Source organism: Astatotilapia calliptera, chromosome 15, assembly GCF_964374335.1.
Source record: "Astatotilapia calliptera chromosome 15, fAstCal68.1, whole genome shotgun sequence".
NCBI classification, from domain to species: domain Eukaryota; kingdom Metazoa; phylum Chordata; class Actinopteri; order Cichliformes; family Cichlidae; genus Astatotilapia; species Astatotilapia calliptera.
The window spans coordinates 23,693,877-23,699,981 of record NC_137436.1 but is presented as its reverse complement, the minus strand read 5'-3'; the positions used below and the strand labels follow the sequence as shown (position 1 = coordinate 23,699,981).

General features: G+C 40.7%; 1 protein-coding gene across 7 annotated transcripts in view; it reads left to right on the top strand.

Annotated features, from left to right (window-relative positions):
- The first annotated feature begins 3,823 nt into the window (after positions 1 to 3,823).
- myt1la (myelin transcription factor 1-like, a) overlaps positions 3,824 to 6,105 on the top strand; it is a 94,311-nt gene continuing 92,029 nt past the window's right edge. For 2 of the 7 annotated variants that reach the window (XM_026143556.2, XM_026143554.2), the window contains exon 1: positions 3,825 to 4,704. The gene's annotated coding sequence lies outside the window, so the exon portion shown is untranslated. Of the gene's footprint in view, positions 4,705 to 6,105 lie in introns of all 7 variants that reach the window. The other 5 variants (XM_026143553.2, XM_026143551.2, XM_026143552.2 and 2 more) reach the window with 5 other exon arrangements.

Here is a 6,105-nt window from a genome sequence, read left to right as displayed (position 1 = left end):
ATTCTGCTACTGTTTTCAATATTCTGCTACTGTTTCACTCTTCTGCCACAAGGTAGCACAGGGCTGTGCAACAATTTCAGCATAGCCCAGTGCCCAAACAGCATTACAATTTCCATCGTTCATCATGTGACTCACACTGGCCACAGTGAGCATTACCAAACCTGATTATTCCTAATTCCTGTCATTCCACTGCCCAGGAAGCGCATTGCTCCAAAGCTGGCTGTAGTTCATCTAAAGCTGATTTTAGTTTTCACAAATGCAGCATTGATTATTTTACCAATAATAAATAAATAATGTCCTTTCGTTCCTTTTACAGAGATTGCAGTTTTACAGAAACATCTAGTGCTAATTCCTAATCCTAATCCAAATGTTTAATCTATAAATTCAAACCTATGAAACAACTAAGGAAAGGAGAAATGAACAATTAAGCTAAATGTTCATACCAAACATGCATTTCCAAACTTTTAGTGTAGTGAATGATTCAACCAAATATCCTTAAAACTAGAGTTTAGAGAGGCTGTCGCAAGCCACCCCCACCCTTCATATCAGCCCAGATGCATTCAAAAGATGAGTTAGAATGAAATCTGTTTCCATAGGATGTAAATTTTGTGTTTGCAGTATGTTTGTTTCTACTTTTACTTCTCAGATGGGATGAAAATGAGTTGTAATTTATTTTAGTTGAGTCCAGTAATTTTTATAAGATAAGAGGTTTAATGCATTTGAAATCATGCAGGTAAGTAGAGGATGCATGTAGGATTCAAACTGGTACTCTGGTGCTGGCAGTGAAATGCCCCCTTCAGCTTCCAAATGTGGCCCTGACTGCCTTTCAAAAAAGAAAAATGTGCATATCAGTGTGTACATGGACACTTTGTTTGTCTTTGGGTTTTTTTTTTTGACATATGAGACCAATCTGATGAAAATTGTGTCCAGAAACACATTTTAATAAAATAAAAATCATGAATATTTTACAAACTGTTGCCAAAATACAGAAGAAAATACGTTAAATATTAAATCCTCCTGTCAGCAAATTTGTGTCTTGTTATTTCCCACTTATTTTCCAGCAAGCATAAGTCCCCTGCACTGTAGAATATCCAGAAACCACATATACAAGTTTTAATGCAAGCCTGCCCAACTTGGTGCTTACATAAATGCATTTATACTCTTCTCAATTATAAATGTATATATAGAGAGAGTCTTAAAAAAATGTACATCACTAGACGTCTTCAGGAGAACCATGATGAGCAACAGCTGTAAAAAGAGGTGCTCCTCCCAAGCCAACCCAGTTATCAGGTGTGGATAATTGGCGACTAAGGAATTAAGCACATGCAACAACCAGTGTTTGAAAAAGTAATTAATTACAGTTACTAGTTACTTCTTCAAAAAAGTAACTGAGTTAGTAACTGAGTTACAATATTCTAAAAGTAATTAATTACTTGAAAAGCAACTATTGCGTTACTTTAAAAAAAACAACCCTCTGTGGTCCAGGGTATAATTGCATATTTTTCACTACTTTTGATGTTTCCTCTACATTTCACCTTTAAAAACTATTTAATTTGCCTTGTTTGGTATCATTCTTTTCAACACAACCTTGCGTGTCTGAATTTACAGTTATGTTTTCATTTTGACATACTGTATTAACACAATTGATCTAAAATCAGACAACAAACAAAATCAGAGTAGAAAAAGTTATATTTTGTACTGTAACAACCACAAACATGTTTATTGAATCACATTTCATAACTTTAAATGCAAATATAAATTGTCATTGTTTTAAAATCATATGCAGAAGTTTTGCAAACAACAAAGTTATTTGCAGCCATTTACCTTTTACCCCTTTTTTAGAATAATAATTTCAAACTGTTTACATAACAATCAGCTGTTCTGCAGTCAATAAGATGCCACACAAATTATTTGTGCCACTTCAAATATTTCTGTCCACTATAAAGGAGAACATCACAGCCTGATACCTGCAGGTCTGACAGCAGCAGGTGTATCACTCCTGTTCTTTACCTGGAGACAGCAGTCACCTCATTGTTCTGACACACAACACAAAACTATCCACAACACTACACACTAACTACACAAGACAACACATTAACTACAAACTACAAACACGTTAAATGTCACAAATCTCTCACATCTCAAAACTCGCTCTCTGTGTTTCTGCTGTCTTTCTCTCTCTCTCTCTCTCTCACCGTCACTCCTAAAACTTCCCCCTCTTCCTAAACAACCAAATGTCATGTTGCCATATAGTTTTTGATTGGTTGGCATGGTGCATTTTTCCACCAAGATCAAAAGGCTGTTTTTTTGTTTTGTTTTGGGTTTTTTGGTCATAAGCATGGAGTGCTTGCTAGCGCTGTCCTTAGACGTTAAACATGAAGAAACTATTAAGGAAAAAATGCCGCTTATATATTGTTTATCATGACTCTGGTTTTACGTGGCCTATCAACACAATTTAAAAAACTGGTATATATCACCTTGTTGCTTTGTCATCTTGATGTGGTCATGTGATTGGCTTACCACGACTACTTTATGCTTCCTCAGTCAAACAGCAGCACTCATGCGATTGTTTTGCCCCTTAGCTCCAGGTGTTGTGCCAAAAAGTGATCGTCGGGCAGAAAGTGATTGCCTTCCACGGGAGCGCGCGCAGCTGCTTAAAGCTGTAGCGCCCAGATTACTTACAGCTACTGCCGTGCAACTGATATAAGGTAAGCTGAACACAGCTTCAACCGTGTGTTTGTTGAAAAATAGTAACGCGACTGCACCGGTAACGGCGTTGTAACGATAGAAATAGTAATTAGTTAGATTACTCGTTACTGAAAAAAGTAATGCCGTTAGCAGTGTTGGGGAGTAACGGAATACATGTACCGCCGTTACGTATTTAGAATACAAAATATGCGACTGTGTGTTTCCTGGGTGAGAGAGCGCCTTTTCGTTGTTGTTGTTGTGCTAAGCTAACAGGCAGAATGCTACAAGCATAGCTCTAAAGAATGTAGCATCATGGGCAGTGTAGTCCGTGTTGCAGGGAGAATGCACTGCCATACACGTTATGTGTCTGTGAGCGCGAGGAGGGAGAAAAAGGCGAGTGGAAAGGTACGAGTTGTCATCGAGGAAAAACGGGAGCTGGAAGCATGTAAATATAATAATAACCACTGCAGCCAAGAAGAGTGCCTGACGAGCCCAGTTGTAAGTAAGCTATTAAGACTCGACTGTACACCGTGTTCGTGTTTTCCTCCGAAAACAATAAGTTCCGTTGGAGCAGTCTTTCAGCGCCTCTCTCTGTCTCTCGCAAGAAAAATTGACCCACACAACAAAGTAAAGCTAGTTTTCGGCTACGAGCCGACAGGGACCCCGCCGTATTAGTCAGAGGTCCCTTTACTACAGTTCGGAGTCGCGGACCTTCAGTAATAGTAATAAATCACACAGCAATAGTACATTCACGTTGTTGTAAAAAGCACGATAATATATTAAGTAATCCAAAGTATTCAGAATACGTTACTCTCATTGAGTAACGTAACGGAATACGTTACAGAATACATTTTGGGGCATGTATTCTGTATTTTGTAACGGAATACATTTTAAAAGTAACCTTCCCAACACTGGCCGTTAGTAACGCCGTTACTTGTATCGCCATTATTCCCATCACTGGCAACAACCACAGAGTCTTGCAAGGCAAGTAGAGGCAAAACAAAGAGCCTCCACCCCACAGCATCTACTTTAGATGAGTTATAGGTCATTTATTTTAGCAGCCATCCTCTAAAATGACACTTGTCAAGCATGCTTGTCTTTTTGCCTCTTTGATGCACCAGGGAAGCAGTTCCACTGGACAGTCTGAGCGCAAATCCTCTGGAAAAGCTGCAACACATCTGTGCCAAATAAAACCTGGAGAAGGAGAAAAGGACACTTTCACAATCTGACACCCCAAAAGTTGTGTTAATGAACATTTTACTCTCAAAATAAAACTGCAGTGTGAGTAGTGGCCTACTCCAGCTACTACTAATGAAGAGAGTCTAACCTCTTTGTTCACACAGAGCTGAACAAAGGGAATTACACACTGACACATTTCAACGCCTATGGAGAGACTTTTGTCTGTGTGTGTGTGTGTCTGCAGGGTGCAAAAACAACACACAAGCACACACACACGCTCTCAGAGTCTACAGGCTTGAAATTAATTCAGAAAAAAAGCGAGTGAGAAGGAGGGATGAGGAGGTGGCGCGGTGGTGGTGAATGCATCGCTATCCTTGGAGCCTGCACGCGCGCGTGCACACACCATCGGGAGCGTCGCTGGGCTTGCGTGCGCGTCCTCGAGAAATAAAGAAAAGAGGATCAGGAAGAAGGTGAGAGAGAGAGAGAGAGAGGGAGAGAGAGAGGTAAAGGCGCCGTCTTCTTCTTCTTCGCTCTCTGCTGCAGTGTCTGATTCTCCCTCCACCATCTTCATCAACATCATCATCCTCTTCTCCCTCCTCTCTGTCTGTCTGGCCCCCCCTTCTCCTCCTCGCCCTCCTCCTCTTCCACCCCCTCCTCCCCCTCCTGTGAAGGCATGGCCAGATATCACAGCGACAAAAGAGAGAGACAGTGGTAGAGAGACCTTTAGAGAGAAAGAGAGAGAGTGAGAGCGAGGGAAGAAGGCTGCAGACTTTCAGACCTGAGAGGAAGAGGAGAGGAGGAAGAAGAGATAGAGGAGTCTCCATCTTCGCCATTTCAGTATGTTTTCCTTCTCTGAGGTTTCTCTCATTCTCGCTCTTTCTGCGGCTCCGGTTACGTTGAGCACACTGCTGTAATTTTCCTATAGTGTCACGCTCGCGTTGTTTCACAGCTCAGTTGTGTTGACAGTCCTCTTATTATTCCCGTAAGAGCGCGAGGCTGTGGAGTGTGTCTGTGCCGCTTTCCGCGCGCCTTCGCGGGAACATTGTCTGACTGTGGCACCTCTGTAATCTCCCTGTAGTGAGTCAGTCATGCTTCTGTTGTTCCCATGATATTTTGCACATGTTTGTCATGTTGTGCGTTGTTTCTATGGTGCCGTGGCGCTTTGCCTCACTGTGCCTTTTGTCACGCGTTGTACTGACTTTAATATTCCTGTCCTGTGATATTCCCATCGCAGCGCCACAGTGAGCTGTTTGAGCTGCTCAGTCTGTGGTGACCTTATGCCACCTCTTTGATTATGTTTATGCTCATTATCGTGCTCGTTTATGATTTCACTTTTATTGCTTAGAGGTGTGAGTGAGCAGACCCGGGGCTCCGTAACATCCCTGTAATATTTATGTAATGTTCCTACTGGGTGCCATGAAGCCTGTATTGTTCTGTATGGTGAGTGTATAGGATACCTCTGTAGGATATGATAATCTGGGCTGAGACCACTGTATGTAATGCTGTTTATTCCTACTGGGTTACCAAGTAATTTTCCTGTAATGATTTATGCAGAGCTGAAGTGAAGTCTGCGTTGACCTTTTGGAACCTTTAACATCTCTATTTTCAATTTGACATGTTTGAACAATCTGCTTTTCCCTGCATGGGAAGAATCTCCATAAAATTAAGGTAAATTGCTTAAATCCTTAAGAGATTATTGACTTCTACAGTAAAAATAAAAAAGTAGTTACATTTTTAACACTTAAAGTAACTTAATGCTGCATTTTCATTGTTAACTTTTAACAGCAGGCAAGAATGCAAAAAACGTCATACAATAACATAAAATACATGCTAAAATTGACTAATTTAGATTATGCGACAGCTTCACATGAAACCTGGATTACTTTTAGACTTCATCATCCAACCCAACCATCAGTGGATTATATAGGAAAATCTGCCCTGGCTTATCTTCAGTCTGCTAGCTGTGCAGGCGCCTACGCTGAGCTTATTGTACATATTTATGTCGAACCCAGTGCGCAAATTAAAGTTGCTTAATTTTAAAAAAGGGTTAGTACAGCCGTGGGAAATTACATCACTGAAACTCTTGAATAAGAACCACCTGATTTCCCTGCAGGGGGAAATTTTGGGGGGATTGGAAGCTCTGAAGCAAAATCAGGGCATCTTTAACATTTATGACTCGTGTCTTTACTCAGATATTAACTCTTTTTTTCTTCACCTAAAGTTTCAGGAACTTTCCCA